Raw genomic sequence first — 13,331 nt, forward strand, 5'->3', positions numbered from 1 at the left:
AAGATTTCCAAGTTCCAGTGCATGGGGGTTCTGAAAATCCTCATTGACAGGTCACAACTTTTTTAAAGGTACAGTATTTATTAAAAACAAAACTGAACTAATAATAACACAGAATTGAATAAACTTTCATTTTTACATACAGCTAAAACATCAATAATTATCTACTAAGTAAATTATCAAAGATCAATAAGTTTAGTATTTCTAAATATATTTTTTATTATTGTAGGTATTGAGGCTCTAATGCAGCAACCTAATGAGTCAGCATATGTTTACATACAGATGGCCAGAGATTATGCATTATTCAAGAATACTTTCTTAGTAATACATCATATGTGATATCTTGCTTTGGTTTTGATTTCTATTTGCTGACTTTTTAGCATTTTAATTATAAATCATTATCTGCTTAGTATTTTGTGAGTTGTTTGTATAACCCTAGAGCATGTGCTGATTCATATTTGCATATTTGTGGCCTATAATTTTTCAATAGCTAGGCTTTAAGACATTTATATGTTGTCATTAAAACATGAATCTTCCATATCCCTATTGCTAAAGGAAATGGATACATATTCTTTCAAAAAAATTGCTTGTAGAGTGTGATTCCTCATTGGTGATTGCTGCATATAGGATTGGCCAAAATTTATATGAAAACTTGTAAAATAACATTACAGTAAGTGTAATAAATTTACTTCCTTATTTTGAAATTGGAAACAAGAGATATTCATGTATAGTATAAATCATATGACATTTGTAAAAGAAATCCATATACATTTTGTATTAGTTATCTATTACTGCATAACAAATTGTCCCCTAAATTAGTGGCTTAAAACAACAATAGTTATTTATTACTATATGTTATCTGTGGGTCAGTAGTTTCAAGAAGACCATGGGAATGGCTTGCCTCTGCTCTGTGATGTCCAGGGCCTCAGCTTGAAGACTTAAAGATTGGGGTCCTGAAATCATCTGAAGGCTCAGCTAAGCTTGATCCACTTCCACGTTGATTCAAGAAAAGAGGATAGAATCAGCAATTCTTTCATGATCTAGTCTCAGAAATCATACCTAATCAATTATGCAACATTCTATTCATTAGATGGAGGCACTAATCAGGCTCACATTGAAGGAATGGGTAATTAGATAAGAACTGCAGAACTCTTGGAAAAGCCCTTCACTAAAAAACTTGACCAAACTCTAGCATAGCTTCTAGCAGCATAAGACCATGTCCTTAGGAGAATCCCAGTTCCCCCTTTGAATGCCTGTCTGAGAAAGTTCAATGCTGCCAGGAAAATTTACAATTTATTCTAGTCAACACACACCTGATACAAGGCCACTGACTTACATTTCTTTGAGTGTTTACTAAAAATGGCTTACAATTATAAATATATTTCTCTTACAACTAAGGAACATCTCACTCAAAGACCTGAGGACCATTCCTTTAAGATGTAATCATTAAGAAGGACTTATCCTCTGTCTTCCAGTCTTTGTGGGAGGATAGACTCCTAACTAAGATAATTGCCAGCTAGCATACACAGTTGGCCTCATCACATTTACACTGACCAACTCTTCGTACTTTTTTACTTCTCTGACTCTACTAAACACCTGCCCTTCCTCCCCTTCCCACATTTTCTCTTTAAAACACCCAAATCACATATTCACAAATTTTTATCAAGCTCAGCTCTTTCTCCTGCAGTCAGTAGTTACTGAATAAAATCTGTTTCTGCTTCTTTGAATAATATCTACCTGTGTTTGTCTTTGGCAGGGTAAGACATGTCAAAGTCTTTAAAAATTACTACAAAGTTACTCAAATATTTGACATATTGTACTTTTTTGATTTTGTGTTTTAGTGATACAAGAAGAATAACCCTACGTTAGGGAATCCCCATTTATGGATGTTACTGGCATCCGTGGGAATGAATCCATCAAATGCCTTTTGATGGATTTAAATGGGCATCTTTTGTAAGGAAGTAGTAGAGTCATAACACAAAAACATGAGCATACTAGTTCCTGAGCACTTGCAAGAGGAACCCAAGAAAACACCCACATCGACATACACACACACAGAAATAAATTATGAAAATATGACCTTCCCTGAGTTCCTGAAGTTGCTTAAGTCATTAGATTGAGCTAGAGAAATTTAATTACTATTGTTATTATCCTTGAAGACTATAATTACAATCATATGCTGGTGAGGGTTGAATATAGCATTTTAAAATTAGTCATATTAAAAATATTTCCATTTTTTTCAAGATGTCTAACCAGATACATCAGCTACCAAATTGTCTCAGAAAAAAGGAAAAGTTTTAGATTAAAAAGAAAGAAACAAAACATAGATCAGGTATAATTCTGAGAGAAAAGTGCCAGATCCTACCAGAGATTCCAAAGGAAGAAGTTACAGAGCAGTACAAGAAGGAACAAGATATCAGCAGAGATAAACCACTGAAAGGCTTAGAGACCAGTGAAAAGGCGAGGTGTGGAGTTTTTTGTTTTTGTTTTTTTTTCCTCTCCCCTCACATCTCTGGCAGTCAGCAGGTTCCTGAGCTGCTGGAGATCTTTTCTACCTTCACAAGCCCAAAAGTGTCTGCCACCAGTGAACTGGGAGCTTCCCAAGGACAAAGCACCAGGCTGCCAGCTCCCTTGTGGTTGTTTCCCATCACCACATACCTGAGCCGAGACGGTAGGTGCCATATTGCTTCTCCAGCTAGCGTGTACCTTTGTCTTCCCCAGGGGGCTTCAGCCCCTCAGTTTTCATCTAGGTTGTTCCCACATCAACATTTCCCAACTCTGGCCCAGATCATGGGAGCCACAGGGGCAGATGGGTTCCAGGATATCTACGTGATGCCAGAGCCTAGACATTCCAGGTGGGCTGCTTTCCAGGGAGGGGGCAGAGATGACCAGAGTGCTAGTTTTCCTCCATTCAGACTCTTTTCCTTCCCTGCACTCCCCTGCACACATGGCAGCCAAGAGACATGATTGAGCTGGACCTCTCAGTAGCAAGCTGCTTCCCCTCTGTTGCTGCATACACCACACCAAGGCTTCCACACAGAGTGGGGCTTAAACTTTTACTCTTAAAGACCTGCTGCAGATTAAGGGGTGCCCCGACTGTGAGTTCCCTGATCACTGGCCATCCCCAGTGCTACTTGTCTGGCTCTCCCATTAGAGCAGGGCACACCCTGAAGCGGAGAGACGTCAAACCTGCTTGAGCACCCCATAGGCAATTCGGAACCAGCACGCTTCTCCCCAGCACAGTCAGGAATTGATCTTCAGTGACCCAGGGACAGGTCTGCAGGCTAGATTCGGTATCCACAGGATCCATTTGTGTCACTTAAGGGCATGGAATGGATATCTGTGAACTAATCTCTGGAGGCAAGGGAACCCATGTGGGCAGAACAGAAAAGAGAGTGCAGTGTGGGTCCCAGATGCAGCCCACTAGTGGAGTACTACTCCTCCCATAGGAAACCCATGCTCTCAGCCTAGGGTGGGACCCTGGACAGGGAAGCTCCCAGCCTGCAGTGCCATTTGGGGAGCTTGTATGGTTTGGCTCCAGCCTGCTGGCAGACACTGGAGGGAAACTGTGGAGCAGGGGAGCAGGGATAGAGGGACACATGGTTCTGACAGCCAGATTGTTAATCTCAGATGGCCCTGCACCCACAAGCAGAGTTTCTGGCTTGGGGGGGCCACTTCAGCCCCTCCCTGGTGGCTTTCCCCAGAGGTCTGGGAGCAGATCTTCAAATCCTGCCAAGAAAGTTCCCTTAGAGGCATTCATGGAACCTGAAGGAGAGCTCACCTGACCCAGCCCTGGCCAGCTGACTCCCTCACTTGCCTGGGCTATGGTGGAGAATAAGAACTCACTTGGAAGTTCCAGGGCCCCAACTACCACCTGGAACATTTAAGTGCTAGAGAGGCTAGAGCTGGTCACAGGTCCCAAACACAGCACTGCAACTGACTCCTTCTGGTAAGTGCCTTTTACTGGCGGGAAGGACAGTTTGTACAGCCTTTTGCAACACTTATTGACTCAATCATATAGGATGTGGTTGATTCTTACCCACAAGTACCAACTACTGTCTCAGAGATTAAACTGGATGTCCCAATATAATTCTCACAATTAAGAAAACCTCAAGGCTAGAGAAAGAGAAAGGAATTCAAAGACTTCCATCCTCCCTCATCAACAAGAGAGAAGAAATCTGCCAACATACACAGCTCACCAATGCTACAGCCTACAAACAACTAGCAACTGAGAAAACCCATACTAAGGATATCTATAACCAAGACATCCATCTAGAACATAGATTGCCATCAAAGCACCCACAAGCAAAACCAAAGGTTCTTACCCAACATATGATACAGACACACCCTTATGAGTGAGGGGGAGAAAACAAGCCCAATATAAATAAAAGAAAATCCCAAAACAAGAAGCAACAGCTGCTCTAAAAGAAAGGAAGTCAACATAAGAACTCAAGAAGTATGAAAAATCGGAGTGAAAGAACATCCCCAAAGAGGCATAACAGTCCTCTAGCAATGGATCCCAACCAAAATGAAAATATTGAAATGACAGATGAAGGATTGCAAATATGAATTGCAAGGAAGCTCAAGGAAATCAAAAAGAAAATGGAAAACCAACAAAAAGAAACCAGAAAAACAATTCAGGAAATGAATGAAAATTTACTAAAGAGATAGATCTTTTAAAAACCCAAATAGAACTTCTGGAAATGAAAAATTTATTTAAGGAAATACAAAACCCACTGAAAAGCTTTAAGAATAGACTAGACCAGCCAAAATAAAGAATTTTAGAGCTTTACAACAACTCTTTAAAATTGAATTACTCAGTCAAAAATAAAGAAAAAAGGGGAATGAACAAAACATACAAGAAATATGGGCCAAATATAAGAATCATAGGCATCCCTGAGGGTGAAGAAGAAAATGCACAAGGGCTGGAAAACATATTTGAGGGAATAATTGAGGAAAACTTCACTGGTTTTGCTAGAGTTTTAGACATCCAGATACAAGAAGCTCAAAAAACACCTGGGAGATTCATTGCAAAGAGACAATACATATAGTCATCTGACTGACCAAAGTCAACATGAAGAAGGAACTCCTGTGAGCCCTAGGTGAAAGTATCAGGTAACTTATAAAAGAAAATCCATCAGGCTAACTTCAGACTTCTCAAAGGAGACTTTACAAGCAAGAAGGGATTGGAGTCCCATCTTCAGTCAACTGAAAAAAACCAACTGCCAGCCTAGAATTTTGTATCCTGCAAAACTAAGTTTCATATATGAATGAGAAATTAAGACTTTTCCAGACATACAAATACTAAGTGAATTTGTCAAGACCAGGCCTGCCCTATAGGAAATACTCAGAACTGCATTATGCCTGGAACAGCACAATAGACACCCACCAGAACGAAACCACCCGAAAGCTAAAGCTCAAAGGGCATATAAAACAATAGAACAGGAGGGAAAATAAAGCAATAAGGTATTTCCAACATGGTGAACAGAACATTATCCCACATATCAATTCTATCAATGAATGTGAACAGTCTAAATGCCCCACTCAAGAGCCATAGGCTAGCTGAATGGAGGAAAAAAAAATACAACAAAGTATCTTCTGTCTCCAGGAAACACATCTAACCTACAAGGACTCATACAGACTCAAAGTGAGGGATGGAAAAAAAATATTCCATGCAAATGGAAACCAAAATAAAGCATGTGTAGCCATTCCCATATCAGATACAATTGACTTTAAATCAACAATGGTAAAGAAAGACAAAGATGGACATTATGTAATGGTAAAGGAAACAATTCAACAAAAAGACATAATATTCCTAAATATTTATGCACCTAACAGAGGAGTGACCAGATTCATAAAGCAAGTTCTACTATATCTAAGCAAAGAGATAAACAGCAGCATTGTAATTGCTGGGGACGTCAACATCCCTCTGACAGAATGGGACAGAGATTCCAAGCAGAAAATAAATAAAGGAACACTGGACTTAAATGGGACTCTAAAACAAATGGGCCTAACAGACTTTTACAGAACATTCTACCTCAAAACTACTGAGTATACATTCTTCTCATCCGCACATAGAACATTCTCCAAGATTGATCATATCTTAGGCCACGAAACATGATTCAATAAATTGAGAAAAATAGAAATCATATCATCTATCTTCTCAGACTACAGTGGAATAAAACTAGAAATGAATTCCAAGGGAAACACTCAATTCTACACAAAGTCATGGAAATTAAACAACCTGCTGATGAATGATTATTGGGTCAATAATGAAATTAAAATGGACATCAAAAGATTCCTTGAACTGAACAACAAAGGGGACACAAGCTATCGAAATCTATGGGATTCAACAAAAGCAGTCCTAAAGGGAAAATTCATAGCCTTAAATGACTACATCAAAAAGACAGAAGATCACATATTAACACTCTAATGACATATCTCAAGGAATAAGAAAGGGAAGGGCAAATCAAACCCAAAGCCAGCAAAAGAAAAGAAATAACTAAATCGGAGCAGAATAGAATACTACTCTGCTCTCATAAGTTGTCAGTACTCTATCCCTGTATGTTGTCAGTAGCACCTAAAAAATTTTTAGACATATCTTATTAATAGTAAGTTTAGATGGAGAAAATTATACAATGTTTCACACCCGCAGGGAATACAGGCATCTTCCTGCACATTTATTCTCTTTTAGGGAAAGAAAAGAAATAGTAAGCTGGATTTGAACAATGGCATTTTGGGGATAAACTTAACTCTGTTTTCATTTCTGGATTGTAGAACTCATGTGTGTAGTGTCACAAAACATAGCATTTATATTTTAGTGCTAAGCGATAAAACTTTCATTCTGGCAAAAGGCTTCCACTGGGATTTAACAATCTTCTTGCTCATTCCTTGTTTCTTTCCTGTAAAATTAACCAAAGCTGCTGCTCCAAAGCATCTTCACTCTCCTCTTGTCCCTGGCTGACCTCACTCACTCGGATTTGATAATATCGACATCAGTTTTACAGAACTGATTGAAGGTATGCATTATGAGTCTCTGCATAGCAGGGAAATATTCCTTCTTTTGTCATTTTACCTTTCATTCTTTGCTTTCTCTGCCAAAATAGATCCATCCCCATGTGAATATCTAAACTCATGACCTACTACTATTTAAGTTATTTTGCCCTTTGTTTCTCCTTTAAATTTTTCTTCTATATTGTATGTTACCTTCTATCACTCTACCTTTAAATCTAATCAGAAAGGAACAATTTTTTCTCACTTGTCCACTTCAAGTATAGCATGATATCTGTCTCTCTTTTTACCACTGACATTCTTCAAATGTTTACTCATATTTCCATTCCTTCTTGGTCATTTTCTACATTGCATGGAGTCTTGGCATTCCATCTTCACACCAGCAAGTCCCTGGGTTCTCATACCATTGGCGTCAGACTGAGAATTACACCGTTGGCTTTTCTGGTTCTGAGGCTTTCAGGCTTTGGATGAGCCATGCTACCTATCAACATCCTTGGGGTCTCCAGCTTGCAGACAGCCTGTCATGGAGCTTTACATTCTCCCTAACTGTCAGTTCCTCTAATAAATATTCTATCATCTATATCTATATCTAGGTCTATCTATATTTGTATATATATCTATATCATTCTCTGTATCATTTTCTATTAGTTCTGTTTCTAGAGAAGCCTGATTAATACATCTTCCAAACAAGAGATTTAGGTTTTTGATCTCAAATATATTTGCCATCTCCAAGAAATATGTTACTAGCTATCTATGAAATCTACAATTGTAGAATATCTCTTTTTTGATTTGTTTCAATGTGCATATACAACTATTCAGCCTCCAATACTTCATGCAGATTTTCAGCCACTATAATATTTTTTACTTTTTGTTTTTTGGTCTTAGGTTCTGAAGGCAGGTGTGATTTTTTTCTTACTTTTTGTTAAACTCATCAAAATGCTGTGAAGTACTTAGCATAGTGCCTTACACACAGAAGGGTGTAAATATTGGAACATGAAATCACTGGTGGTTGAGAAGACAGATAAGTTAGTTCCACAAATTAAAATTTTTTTGTAATTAAAGTTCAGTCTTGAGCAAGCTAAAGATTTATCAAAAAAAGAATATTGATTATAAAACACTAAAGTCTTAGATTTCTTGTACTATTAATGGTGAGATTTGTAGAATAAGCATATAGTTTTGTTTGAAATTAATGAAAAGGAGGAATAAAATTGATGTTAATTAAATTGAATGTTTTGTACTATATCTGATCTTGTTTGAGAGGGGAATAGAACTAGATAGGCCAGGAGTAATCTGACTTCTGATCTGGGTTGAATAAAATTCAATTTAATTCACAGGTAAGATAAAAGTATTTCACTCATCAAATCAAATTGAATAAATTTTGTTAAATTAAATTAATTGGTCTCGATTGGTAAAGTTTATTATGCTTTGACAGATTGAATTCAATTGAAAAAGTATAATAGAATATATGAATGAGATGAGTGAGGGATAAAATGTTCTGAATTAAACAAAAGATCATAAAATGAGTCTTATTTTAGTTGATGTAGTATGTTCTGGATTGAAAGAATGTCTTATCCAGATAGAATTCAACAGAAAGCCCTTTCTTAGAGAATTATGCTGAAAAATGCTACTAACTCCAAAATTTACAAACAATTCAAACCTTTTTGTGGAGAATAATTAGTCATTGTTTTTGTTTTGCTCAATTTCTCATTTACCTCAAGACCTTTCCTTTGTTTTGTTTTTGTTTCTCTTTCTCTCCATTTTTTAAAAAAATTTTCTGATTTGATATTCTAGCATTGTTTTCCTTCGTGAATGCATGTTCAACATTGCTGAAAGTGTATATTGTATATTTATAAGAGATTCCTACATTTTTATTTCTCATTATTTATCTCTTAAATAAACTAGTCATGTTCCACATATCTATGTCAATAACAGACTGTATATATGATGGTGGTCTCATAAGATTATAATGGAGCTGAAAAATTCCTATCACCTAGTGATGTCTACCCATGATAACATCTTAACATCTTAGTGCAATGCATTACTCACGTTGTAAGAAATGCTGGTGTACACAAACCTACTGCACTGTGAGTTGTATAGTAATATCCTAGGCCTTCACATTCGCACTCACTGACTCACCCTAGTAACCTCCAGACCTGCAAGCTCCATTCATGATAAGTGCTCTATACAAATATACCATTTTTATTCATTTATATTGTATTTTTTCTATATCTTTTCTATGTTTAGATGTGTTTAGATAAACAAATACAATTGTGTTAAAATTCCCTGTAGCATTCAGTATAGTAACACATTGTATGGATTTGTAATCTAGAAGCAATAGGCTATACCATATAGCCTAGGTGTGTAGTAGGCAATACAATCTAGGTTTGTGTAAGTACACCCCATGATGTTTGCATTGTGATGAAATCACCTAACAATGAATTTCTCAGAACATTTTCCCTCCTGTAAGCAACACATGAGTGTATTCCACTAATTTTGTCCTTAAGAAACCAACTTGCCATAAAAATGGATATAATTCAATTTATTTTTAAAGGTTTCCCTCTATATAAGAATTTTAAAGAATTTTGGCAATCCATGGCATAGTCTATATACCATTTTAGTAAGTACTGTAGAGGTCAATATGAACTCATTTGCTATGGACATGTCAAATTCATTAACAACGGCAATAAAAGGCAAAGACAACAAATAGTTTGGGCCATGAAGAGTCTAAGCTTTAAAGAATTGAGATGATCTAAACAAACAAAGAAAAATAGAAAAAAAGTGCAATACAAGGTAGAATTCCTCTTGAAATTAAAATTTCTTGGATCAGAACAAGTTGTAAATATGATATTCTAAATATATAATCCTGACATTTAGTCACAATCATCTCCATTGTCTGTGGCAAGAAAACATTTTCTCTTTCTTCTGCAGGGCTTTATATTGGAGAACTTATCTAGCAATATGTCAATGTGACAATCTAAAAATGATATATTCCAGACTTGTACAATTTCCATTCCTAATAAAATAAGGTTTTTCTATAGATAAAGTGATTTTTGCACTAAATCAGAATATTGACCAAATAAAATAGCATAGTCAATTATTTTTTTCTAAAAGCCTATTTCAGTATATTAGAGAAAATTAGATTTTCTATGACTTTCTAAAAAAATTATAAAAAATTTCTTCAATCAACCAAGACAGAATCATTCACTTTGAATAACCAGCTCTACCATTTAAAATATAATCTGATTTTGGATTTTGTCATACTACAAATTTTCTGCTCTTAGTATTTAAAATCCAAGTATACATAAGGCTGTCTTTCCTCTGTGGTATCTTATTTTTTTCCTTTGGTGGAGATCAAGTGAGGTACAGACAAATTAGTCTAAATGACCAGTGATGTACACTAAAAAAGTACAAATATCTGGTTTTGTGCAGACTGGCAAAATAAAAATATTTTGAGTAGAGCCTAGGTATCTACTTTTATAACTACCTCTTCTTATACACATTACACTTTGAGAATATCTGCATCACTCTTTCATATGCATCAGAATGGGAGATATTTTAACTATTCTGAGGTCCCAAATTGGACTACACTGAGAGTTAGGTGGTTTGAAATCTATGCTGTTGATAAGGTGTATGCCTTTGGACAACTTACTCTCTCTGATTCTGTTTCCTTGCTGTAAAATGGGATAATACCAAATTTAAAAATGTGTAGGAGTGACATAAGTAAATGTCTTAAGTAAGTTAAATGACTTAAGTAAAATGCCTGGGACAGTGTGGGTGCTGAGCAAATACTACATGAATCTGAATAATCAAACTGCGTCAGTGAATGTGACATTCACTCTCAGTAGAAAAATCTCCTCCATTGACTAAGTGATGACTTGAGTTATAAGTTTTCCAGAATTTTCATGATATTAATTTTATTCAAGTTATAGATTATGGGAATTTGCTTCTTTTTCTTTAACTCATTGACTTAGAAGAATTCACACTCATTCATTCATAGCATACTAATTCCCATTAGGAAAATTGTATGTTAAGAGCTCCTCTTTCTCTATACTTTTCTATTATATCATATGGTGTGTTTGATATCTTGTTTTTCACCAAAATCTTTTCACTGAAAGTGTTCTATATATTTTTATATGTTTACTCTGAACAAAAATTAAGGAGGGGTATTAGCTGTGGAAATTAAAGTTAGGAAGAGAGAAACTCTCTCTTTTTTATTCACTTTAGCATTTGCCTGCTTTATTATTAAACCTTCCCTAATGTCAAAGTATTAACAGATGTAAAATATAAAAGTGTTTTAGTGTTTCAATTACTTTTCAGTGGCCCATGTCAGTAATTCTTTTGGGGAATTTTAGATAAATATCAATCCAGAATTATTTTATGTCTGTGAAGTAAATGAGATTTTCAATTCCATTATATTGCATTTGATAACAGTTAATCAATAGGCTTTTGCTAACAGCTGCTGTGTGAAGAACTCTACTAAGTTTCATTCTGAATATAGTTTTCAAAGAGCTCATTTCTTCCCCAAAGGAATCAAGTTTGTTAAAAAGTACCCACATATACCAAGTAACAGAGAAGCATATGTACCATTATAAAGAATTGATTATTTGTGTGGTAAGTACTGAAAAATTAGTTATAAACTAGGTACTATATCTTGAGTACATAAAGTAGGATGACAAATAGAATGATATTTGCTCATGCAAAGTAATCTAACACTCCTTCAGTGGTGACTATATGTCAGAGAGTTTTATCTCATCTTTCCAACAATAGTTTATCAGGTAATGAAAAGATAGACTCGTCTGATTAGAGCTATTTGTTTTTAACCAGGGCTTTCCAAATTCCTGAAATATTAAAATAGTCATTTTCTTGTGAGTTGAACATAATTTTTGTGTGGTTTGTCTAGAGAGTGACAAATCTTGTAACCAGGAGTATTTTCCATGGAGCTAGGGAGAATGATACTAATTGCTTAGGTCACATGGTTATACAGTTCAAAGTTTATTCAATGATAAATCCAAACTTGAAGAATGTCAGGCAATATATGGAATAGATCAGGCAATGGAAGACTTTTTCAGTAAAGGGACGGTAGAACATATTTTAGGGTTTCGGGCCATGTAACCTTTATAACAATTATTCATCTGTGCTATTATAGCACACAAGTAGTCGTAGACAATACATAAACCAATGTACATGGCTGTGTTCCAATAACACTTTACGTAATGGGGCAGTAGGCCAGATTTGCTTCTTGAGCCAATATTTACTAATCCCTGGCATATACAGATAATGTGCCAATAAGCCTTATGCATGTGAAAAATTATTGTGCTATTCCCAATTTTATTTTTTTATTTTTATTTTTTTTACTGTTTACCATGTACCTCAAAAGAAAAAAAAAAGCAATAATTTTCATGCATCTATTGATCTATTGTATTCCCATCATGGTATTAGAGTCTTTATCATTATAACATCTCTTTACATTAAACTGTATACTCACATGTGTTAACCAGTATCCAAGATGGCCCAATGTTTCTTGGCTCCTGGTGTTCATAACCTTGTATATTCCCTTCATGTTGAGTTAGGACCAACCTGTAACAAATAGTATACTACCAAAATGATGTGTTGTGAATTCTGTAGATAGATAATTTTTAAAAAATGAAGGTTTCCACCTTACATTCAGATATTTATATCTCTGACAAACATTTTGCCTGCAACCTCATAAGAGACGCTGAACCAGAACCACTCCCTAAGCCATTTCCCAATTCTTGATACACAAAACTATACAAGACATTCTTTTAAATCATTACATTTTAAAGTTTTTTTTTTAAGCAATGATAGCTAATATACCATGGTATAGAAGAGAGGATGGCAAAGAATTTCTGTAAGCAGGCAGATATTAAATATCTTAGCACTGCCTATAATCTCTGTTGCAAATATTCAACTCTGCCATTGTGTTAAAGCATCCATGTAGCATTTAAATGACTAGGCAAAGATGTTTAATAAAATTTTATTCACAAAAACAGATGGAGAGTCAGGTTTTTGTGTGATAGAGTTTTCTGACCTCTGTTATAGTGGACAAAAAAAAAAAAATCAAGTTCAGTAACATCTTCACAAAACTAGTAATCAGTGGTACTTATTCAATGGGATCATCAAATTAGGAAGTCATGAGGAGAGACGGCTTTCTTAAAATTCTTTCAGATAGACAGTTTTCTTTACTTTGACCAAAATTATTGTTTCCCCATGTAGTTGTACAGTATTCAAGTGTACAGAAATTTATAGCCCAAAATATCCCTCTTAAAGTGAAGATGGTATGATTTTTCCCATTACATCCTCTG

The sequence above is a fragment of the Propithecus coquereli genome, unplaced genomic scaffold (genome assembly GCF_000956105.1).
Source record: "Propithecus coquereli isolate 6110/MARCELLA unplaced genomic scaffold, Pcoq_1.0 Scaffold187, whole genome shotgun sequence".
Lineage (NCBI taxonomy): Eukaryota > Metazoa > Chordata > Mammalia > Primates > Indriidae > Propithecus > Propithecus coquereli.